Below are 10593 nucleotides of genomic sequence, written 5' to 3' on the forward strand. Positions count from 1 at the left end.
CCTAAGTCGAGGACTCTATATAGAAGTAAAGTAATAATGAGTTGAGATCAATGAGTACATACTTTCCAAAATAACCTATATCCATATAGATACATTTAAATAACGTCATACCGGTATATGTATAATATAGAAATACACCATTAAAGACATCATCTTAGAAGAAAAGTGTAAGTTGGCTCTTATTAGTGCTTTTGTTTTTAAAAAGACTTTCTATCCTTCATTAATATTCCCGATAGGTTATGGCTAATTGAAGACGTCTCCATGAATACAGAGACAACAACCAGAGTAAAAAAAATGAGGGATCAGTCCTTCAAAACTTCTCCGGAGAAGGATAGGATAAGAGATTACCTACAAGAACTCTGAACAGCAGTTCTTCACAAGGGGATAATAGAACAGCAGACCATTGCAGGGCTGAGTGTCAGGAGATGAATGAGACATCATGCTCTTAGCCACAGTGGAGCCTTTAAAAAGGACACAAAGCAATCACTTTTTAATCATCTTCCTGAATGATCCATTTAAAACTATTTCATGAATATTAGAATTGAATTTTCTGTCCCCTTCAATAGAGGGGGGAAGATTTTTATTTTACAAAAAGAAAACTTGCAAAATTCAATCTTTTCTTTTTTAATTTTTACTTTCTCTTTCTATTCATCAAAGTCTTTACAGATTGTCCTCAACTTACAACCATTCGTTTAGTGACTGTTTTTAACAACAGCACTGGAAAAAAGTGACATATGGCTGTTTTTCACACTTACAACCGTTGCAGCATCCCTATAGTCAGGCACTTGGCAACTGGCATATATTATGACAGTTGCACTATCCCAGGGTCACGTGATCACTATCTGTAACTTTCCCAGCTGGCTTCAAACAAGCAAAGTCAATGTGGGAAACCAGATTCACTTAATGACCGCATGATTCACTTAACAACTGCACTGATTTGCTTAACAGCTGTGGTAAAAAGCTTGTAAAATGAGGCACAACTCACTATTTTGCGTTCAATAGTCGTTAAGTGGAGGACTACCTGTGCTTTTTCTTCATTTATTTTCTGTTTTGCTTCTGGCTGGGTTTCTTGATTCTTTTCCTCTTCTTATGTATCTTTACTGAATCTGAAGGAAATTGCTTAAAGATCTTTTACTTTATGCCTGTCTGGAAAGGAAATAATGCCTCCCCCCATTTTTTCCAGTTGCTGACTTCTTTCCTGTTGCCTTATCTATCTTTTAGTTTGCCTCTTCATTTTATTTAAGATTTAAGATTTATTTCATTTATACCCCGCCCTTCTCCCGGAGGACTCAGGGCGGCTTACAGCCAGTTAAAACAATTATACAAAATACAAATCTAAGATAAATTAAAAATAAATATTCGAATCGGCCGCACTACTAAAATTCAATTAAAACCAATTTAAAATTACCCCTAGGCCAGTCCTGCCTGCTGAAACANCGCGGCCGCATTCTGGACTAACTGGAGCCTCCGAGTGCTCCTCAAGGGCTCTGATTATTTATGTGGTTATTCTTTACATATAATGTAGGTCCATTTCTTCTTTCATTGGATCTAGGAGGCTTTAACCACCTATATATCCTTCCATGTATTCCAATCAGGAGAGTCATTCCATTAACTTTAAACAATTTCTGCAATATCATATTTTCCCATCACTACAAATTCTGCCTTCTTGCTCTCCTTATTCTTAGTGTATAGGTATCTGAGTCTTTTAATAATGTGCTCCCTTAAATTTGCCTGCTATTATCCCATAACATCTGTTCAGTAGGATTACAAGCTACTTGTTTTCTTCTTTCTTCCTTGTCATTTATCCTGCCTAACTCAGTGCGCCTAACACAGTCTATTTGAGTTCATTAAATTAATTAAAGCTAACTCATGGAGATATTTTGACTAGGAGCAAAACTAAAATATTTTCAATAAAGGATAATAAACTATATTTTGATATAGACATTTCACTAAGCCACTAGGTCTAGAGGACAACATCTAATATTCCACCTTAATCCCATTTAACAAATTCCATCAAGTCCAGCTAGAGATTCAAAGAATTACAGCTCAGACATGCCTGGAGGGCTCTTATAATTATTGCATCATTTTTAAAATATTTTAAAATAAAGGTAAGGTAGTTCTTGCTGAACAAGCGGTCACTTAACAAATGTTCAAAGTTACAACAAACTTCAAAAAAGTTACTTACGCTCCATCCTGAAAGTTTCAACTGCTGCACCCATCTGAGGTCATGTGATTGCTTTTCAGATGTTTGGCAACCAGCTCACATTTACAACTAGATGCAGCATCCTGCAATCACATGACCATGATTTGCAAGGGTTTGGGGGTTGATGTTTTTTTGCTATTTTCAGAAAGAAACAAGGCACGAGATACGCTGGATTTGCTTAACACAGTGACTCACTTAATGACCATTGTAAAAACAGTCATAAAATTGAATCCATTCAGATGGTGACCTGGTTAAGAACTGCAACAACTTACAAACAAAATTCTGAGCTTAACTGTGATTATAAGCCGAGGACTAACTGTAAAGCTGAAGCTATCAGAGCTTCTCAGTGGATTGGATTATGTAAATTTGTCTAAACAATTCAGGACTTAAAATATATACAAAGGTATCTTTTATTTTCTCTGGTTTGCAGTTGCTATAGATGTAATAATAATAATAATAATAATAATAACAACAACAACAACAACAACAATAACAATAACAATAACAATAATAATAATAATAATAATAATAATAAAGTTTGAAGGGACCTTGGAGGTCATCTAGTCCAACCCCTGCTCAGGCAGAAAACCCTATACCATTTCAGACAAATGGCTGTCCGGTCTCTTCTTAAAAACTTCCAGTGTTGGAGCATTCACAGCTTCTGGAGGCAGGTTGTTCCACTGGTTAATTGTTCTAACTGTCAGGAAGTTTCTCCTTAGTTCTAGGTTGCTTCTTTCCTTGATTAGTTTCCATCCGTTGCTTCTTGTCCTGCCTTCAGGCGCCTTGGAGAATAGCTTGACTCCCTCTTCTTTGTGGCAGCCCCTGAGATATTGGAACACTGCTGTCATGTCCCCCCCCCCCCGTCCTTCTCTTCATTAAACTAGACATGCCCAATTCCAGCAACCGTTCCTTATATGTTTTGGCCTCCAGTCCCCTAATCATCTTTGTTGCTCTTCTCTGTACTCTTTCTAGAGTCTCAACATCTTTTTTACATCATGGTGACCAAAACTGGATGCAGTATTCCAAGTGTGGCCTTACCAAGGCATTGTAAAGTGGTGTTAATACTTCACGTGATCTTGAATCTATCCCTCTGTTAATGCAGCCTAGCACTGTGTTGGCTTTTTTGGCAACTGCAGCACACTGCTGGCTCATATTTAAGTGATTGTCCACCAGGACTCCAAAATCCCTCTCACAGTTACTACTATTGAGCAAAGTACCCCCTATACTATACCTGTACATTTGGTTTTTCTTGCCTAAATGTAGAACCTTACTTTTTTCACCATTGAATTTCATTTTGTTAGATAGCGCCCAGTGTTCAAGTCTGTCCAGATCCTCCTCCTCTTCTGGAGTGTTGGCTATTCCTGCCAGCTTGGTGTCGTCTGCAAATTTGATGAGTTCCCCATCTATCCCCTCGTCCAAATCGTTGATGAAGATGTTGAAGAGCACTGGGCCCAGAACAGAGCTCTGGGGCACCCCACTACACACTTCCCTCCATGTAGATGCAGTTCCATTGAGGACCACATGCTGAGTACAGCTGGTCAGCCAGCTACGAATCCATCTATCTTATCAAGTAATACGTTGTGATCTACTTTATCAAATGCCTTACTGAAGTCCAAGTAAATTATATCCACAGCATTCCTCTGGTCCACTGATTTTGTCGCTTGGTCAAAGAATAAGATTTGTCTGGCATGATCTGTTTTTGACAAACCCATGTTGGCTTTTAGTAATGACTTTGTTTGCCTCTAGGTGTTCGCTGATTCGTTGTTTATCTTTTCCAGAATCTTTCCAGGTTTTGAGGTCAGGCTGATAGGTCTGTAGTTTCCTGGATCTATTATTTTTCCTTTTTTGAAGACGGGAACTACATCAGCTCTTTTCCAGTCCTCTGGTAGTTCCCCAGTGCTCCAGGATCTTCGAAAGTTTTAGTTCAGTGGTTCTGAGATCACATCTGCCAGTTCCTTCAGAAACATGGGGTGTAATCCATCTGGTCCTGGTGATATGAACTCGTCTAGGCTGGACATGTGCTCACTTACCATTTTCTTGCCTATCTTAACATGTGTTTCTAACCTGTTTTTTATGGTACTATTTTTTCCCTTTGTGTAAAGACAGATGCAAAAAACGAGTTAAATATCTCTGCTTTCTCCTTGTTGCTTGTCACCTTCTTGCCACTTTCCCCCACTAATAGACCAATCATTTCCTTAACTTTTTTTCTTGTTTTTTACATGTTGAAAGAAGCTTTTTTGTTGTTATTTTTTACTTTTGTCACAAGCCTTAGTTCATTTTAAGCCTTAGCTTTCCTCACTTCATCTTTGCAGGCACAGGCTATTTGCTGATATTCTGCTTTAGTTATGTGCCCTTCTTTCCATTGTTTTATACTTGTCCTCTTTTTATCTTTCAATTTATCAGAGAATTTTTTTATGCAACCATGCTGGTTTCTTTTGAGAGCTGTTATTTTTCCTCTTTGTTGATATTGTGCTAGACTGAGCTTTTATTATCTCACTTTTCAAAATTTCCGAAGCTTCTTGAGTTGTTTTCCCCTTGAGGATTCTCATCCATGGAATTCTTCCCAAGCTCTAAGTTTATTGAAATTAGCTCTCTTAAAGTCCAAGACTCTAGTTTGACTGTATTCTATTGCTTGTGCTTCCAGAATGTTGAATTCCAATATTGCATGATCACTTCCCCCCAAGGTTCCTGTGGTTTCAACACCTTCTATATGTCATCTCTGTTAGTGAGGATTAGATCCAATATGGCCAATCCCCTAGTTCCCTTCTCTACTTTTTGGGAGACAAAGTTGTCTGCTAGGTTTGTCAGGAATCTGTTCGATCTTCCACTTGGTGCAGAGTTTGTCTCCCAGTTGATGTCAGGGTAATTAAAGTCCCCCATTACTATTATGATGTGCTTCCTACATACCTTAGTTAGCTGACTAGCAAAAAGTTCATCTATTTCCTCTGTTTGGTTGGATGGCCTGTAGTATACACCTATGGCAATGCCATTTTCCCCCTTTTATATTGACCCAATATAAAAGGGGGGGAAATGACATTGTATAGATAATTTCTAGTTTTCTTATCTTATAATAATTATTACTCAAATATGAGAATCCATTCTAAAACAAAAAGGACAAAAGTAGTGTAGATAATGTTCAGTACAACACACAGAATATCTAGTTCTCTTCATAAAATCAAGAAATAAAAAAACCTCTAGCAATGAAGAGTTTAGGTGCCTTGCAAAAAACACATCTCAAAGAGGCCCATTTATGACACAGCATTGTCTTAAATATACATACGAAAATAATGCTCCAGCTGATGAATGAGAATTCTAAGCTAGAAATGCAATTAGTCCAATTTGCTAGCTGCTGTTAATTGCAATAATTATATTTATTATTTTATTGTAGAAAGCATTTCACTTAATTATCAATATAAATAGTCTTGTAAAATATTTATCATTTTTAGATTGTATAATACAGAGTTCTATTAAATATTTAAGCAACACAAATGGATGATCTCTGCAGCAAGTTAGATATCCATGGCTGTATGCCAGAAATAGCACTTCAAGCATGAATTAATTCAGCAAAATCTCTATGCACACCTCAGATGACAATAATTTAAAAGAAGGATGTCAGGCTTTCCTATTCTTAATACTGTACTTAAATATATTTAAAGTTTATGAAATTAACAAATGTTTTAAGAATTAAGAAAAATCCAATGTTCCAAAAAGCCATACTTTTTTTTAAAAAAAGTACAATTAGCTGATCATTTGAAAAAATAGTTCTCCATAATATGTACTCTATATAACTTTAACAACTATTCATCCTTTACATTTTGATAACTTGCCCCAGCAGACGGGGGGAATAAAAACCAAACACCCCCCCACCCCACCCCCGCTGCCAATCCTCAACAGAAATGCTCACTACAATGAAAACCTCAGACAGGAGGAAGAGTGCCGCCGGGTGGGCAGGCAGGTGTCTTGCTCGGCTGTGGCTTGGAGGACACTTTTTTCAGTGTCATTGTAATTTCGAAGAGTCACTAAGCGAACTGTTGTAAGTCGAGGACTACCTGTACTTTATCACTTTTTTCCTTTTTTGGGGGGTCATCAAGTTTTTGACACCTTGCTAGGCGACTGGTGGTACTCGGATGTTGCCATATCCTAAAAGTGGTACAATGGGTGAAAAGGTTGAAAAGCCCTGATCTAAAGATTATCAAGTGCAACATGCATTTTTCAACACAACAAGCCAAGCCCAAAAAAATATAAAACTTAAATATAAAATGTATACCAAGTGCAAGAGATCTCTATTTATGAAACCAGAATATTGAGGGCAGCATTCATAGAATTAATCTGACTCTAATGCTGCCCAGCAACTGATGTTCAGTATATGGAGGCAGAATTAAATATCACAATATACCACTTTATGTCCTCTTAGTTGAAAATAGTTGGCAGCTATTATCACCTTCTTGTGGAGGAGAATTCCAAAATTATCCATGTAGTACATAAACAAGTATTGTGTACTGATTGTCTAAATTCTCCATCAGTTTGCTTTATGGATGACCCTTTTACAACTTCTCACAACTTACTTTGTCCATCTCATGTATATCTTTATAAATTTCAGCTGGATTTTTTTCCCTAATTAAACACACACACACATACCCGCCCCTAAATTTTGTAACTTGTCCTCTAACGAAGCTGAGCTTGCCCCTGGCCATTTTCACTCTCCTTTTCTCCAGTTGTATAGTAATACTTTGCAATACAACATTCAAAAGTGGTCTCATATTCTGATTGTTCCTGAGATTTTCATTTGAGATGTACTACATGTAGATGTACTAGATATAATGGTCATTTTATAACCATATTAGAATTTACTGGATATTACTGCTAAACTTTCAGAACAAGTAAAAGATCTATACAATCCTGAATCGTTCCAGAAAAAAAAAAACAGGCCACGTCTTGCCACTTACAATTCAACTTAAAACCACTCATACATTAATATCAGTTATCTACTATATTCTCTATCTTAGATAAATGACATCTTTATTTTATATGTCTGCTTAGAAGTAACCCGTATCAACTGACTTCTGCAGTGGAAACTTCCCATTTTCCAATGAAATTGGTGGAACAAATATCTGTGCCAGGATCCTGTTTAATTTATGCTACAGAGTAATACTGAACTTTAGAGAGTGTTGTCAGAATCAAGTACAGAACAGTTTCAGTGGATCACCAGCTTGATAGAATATAACTTTTTAAAAATCAATGTGCTGAACATTCTATTTAAAAACATTTTTATTTGTACACCCAAGTAGGTTCTTAAAAAGGAAGAACATGAGATTGACCAGCTTCCAAAAATACGTTTCGCAGTAAGAAACAATAATGCTTTTATAACATGTTTGACTGAAAAATGTGACTCGGAGTACTTAGATAAATAAATGGATTCAAGGAAGAATATTTATTTAAAAGGTAGCCTTCCTTGATAAAGTATGGAATAAAAGCAAGAACATTTTGTACTCAAAAACAATATATCAAGAACAAAAATATCTCTTTACTCATCCACACATGCTTTGAATGCCAAACCCAAACCATTGTAATTTATTTAATAGTACTTCATAAAAATATGCCTGCAGTGTTAAGTGGTACACATTTAACATGAAATATAAGCCAATTAAAAGATATAATGGATTGAAAGACTGCATGTAGCAGATGTTCTCTTTAGCTGGAAAAAGAAATTCTAGTCTCCATTCTAGTCTATAGTCTTTGGACTCTACTCTCCATTCCATAAAAAATATAAGCTATTTTTCAAACAGTAAGCAGCTCTTGCTTATTTCAACAAGAATTATTGTTTTGCATTCTTGAGAAACAGGAGTGCAAGATTATTAGCATGCATGAATGCCATGTTGTATGACCTATTCATGAAATGTGCAATTGGTTTGTGTTTCCAAGTCAATTTAAAAATGGAAGAATCTTGATGATAGCACAAAAAAAGCAAACTCATCTAAATTGGAGGTACAAAATTTTATCCCACAGGCAGTATTTCTATCTTTTGTTGTTGTTCAGTTGCTATGTTGTGTCTGACTCTTCATAACCCCATGGACCATACCAAGTCAGGCCTCCCTGTCCTGCACTCTCTCCCTGAGTTTGCCCAAATTCATGTTCATTGTATCGATGACATTATCTAACCATCTCATCCTCTGCCATTCCTTTCCCTTCTCCTTTTGCTTTCAATTTTTCCCAATCTCAGGATCTTTCCCTCTCTTCTCATTTTGTGGCCAAAGTTTTTGAGCTTCAGTTTCAGTATCTATCCTTCCAAAGAACAGTCAGGGTCAATTTTGTTTAGAATTGACTGATTTGATCTCCTTTCAGTCCAAAGGACTCTCAAGAGTCTTCTCCAACACCACAATTCGAAAGCAGTATTTCTAGCAGTTGTACTATTAAATTAATTTCCAGACATTTAAAGGGTAAAATCTCTCATAGCTACAAAATGTGCATTTTTATTCAGCTGCCTCTTCTTGCACAATACAGTTTAAATAAGCCAGTATAAATGTTTAGTGAAAAGCTGCTGATTTATATATTTCTCCAGCAATAACGTTAAACAAACACATAATTGGCATTATCTCAAAATAAAATTATGCAATTCAAGCAGTAATGACCAGTTAAACATTGCCTTTGAAATCCAATTAGAAGCTACCTTAGCATTTAACTATACACTAACTTCATTTACTGCAAAAATTCATAGAAATAAAAACCCAAAATGAGCTAAAGATGAGACAAGATTTTGTTATTGAGAATATCATCTGGTAGTTTTCATAAGTAATGATCTTGGCAGGCTCCAAATACTTGTTAAAATCCTACTGCCAAAAAAAAAGGGGAGGTAATATTATTTTTCCATAATTGACAGTCAGAGCAACTATCATTTCCTGAATATTATAGATTCCATACTGCTTTAGTTACAATTTATATAAGCTACAGTTTTTTACATAAACCTTCGTATCTATGATGAAACTTCAGCACAGAAAGTACAAATGTTTGTGAAAGAAAAACGGTATACCTATTTTTTCTTCTGTTCAATCGTGTCTGATTCTTAGAAACTGCCTGAACAAATCCCTTTCAGAAGTAGTTTGCCATTGCTTCATTCATAGGTCTCAAAGGAAGTGCCGGGCCCAAGGTCACCCACACTTGCTTTGTGCCTAGGGCTGGACTAGAACTCACAATTTCCCAGTTTTTAGCCTGATGCCTTAATTGCTACAGCAAACTGCCTCTGTATCTATATATCTGGGCTAATCCATAGTTCAGATTCATTTCCATGCTAGTGCTTCATAGCAAACAAGCAGCCATGTTTTTCCTTTCCTTAAAGCGGCTTTGAGGAATTATAGATAAATGCTATCATGTTCCTGTGCCTTCCAAAGCATTGTTTGGAACCTAATTCAAAATACTCACGATCCAAATATATATTACAGATGGTGCATAACAATCCACAGAACTTTCTTCAATCCATGTACCAATGTTTTAATAAGCATTTCTTTCAGCTGAATCAAGTATTGCTCACTGCTGTAAGACACACGCATATCTGGCAGCAAAAACCTAACACTGTTACATCTGTGTACATACATATACACACTAAACCGGTTCATATATTCTTTTTTGATAAGCTTGTTCACATATGACTTCACCAAAAAAGCAGTATAATAGTATATACAAATACTCAGTGCTTGTCCTTTCACGAATGCCTATTCCCTCTGGAAATAAAAGTTGAGATACTATCTAATTAAGTCCTCCTATAAATTGAAAAATTTTCATCAACAAAAAGGAGATGGGGTATCTAATTAAGTCATCCATTCCCTCCCCATGGGCATCAAAGCTTCTAACTTCTGCTCTGGAGAATTGCAGAACCCTCTAGAATCAATCTGAGAAAAATATACAGAGCAGTGCAGAGAATAAATGAGATGAAAATCATGTCCCATAAGCAAAAGTCTACTCACACTACATAGTGTTTCACTCTACGTAAGTAGAAGAGGAAAGAAATCTGCTCTTTAAATCTGAAATACCTTCTAGCGTATCAAAACAGCTTATCTAACAATTGTCCCAAATGCCAATGAAGACTTCATAGACTATGTAATAATTTATTAATAGCATGCGGCCTGTGTAATTAATAAATTAAGCCAAGAATCTCTTACTTTAAGGGCTAGAATGATAAACACATACTTTGGTCAATTTCTGTTGCTCTTTAATATATTTTGTTGTTACCATTTTATTTTAAAGCAGATGAGATGATTTAAGTCAAGAAATGAAACTGGCAAATATTAAAATTTGAAGAAAAAAACCAGCATGTTCTAACTGAACTACTTCAGAACTTAGAAGCATTTCCAGTAAATGCTTGTAAATTCCAAATATCAAACCCCACTGATCTTTAT

Source organism: Protobothrops mucrosquamatus, unplaced genomic scaffold (assembly GCF_001527695.2).
Source record: "Protobothrops mucrosquamatus isolate PMUCROS unplaced genomic scaffold, P.Mucros_1.0 scaffold_19, whole genome shotgun sequence".
Taxonomy (NCBI): Eukaryota; Metazoa; Chordata; class Lepidosauria; order Squamata; family Viperidae; genus Protobothrops; species Protobothrops mucrosquamatus.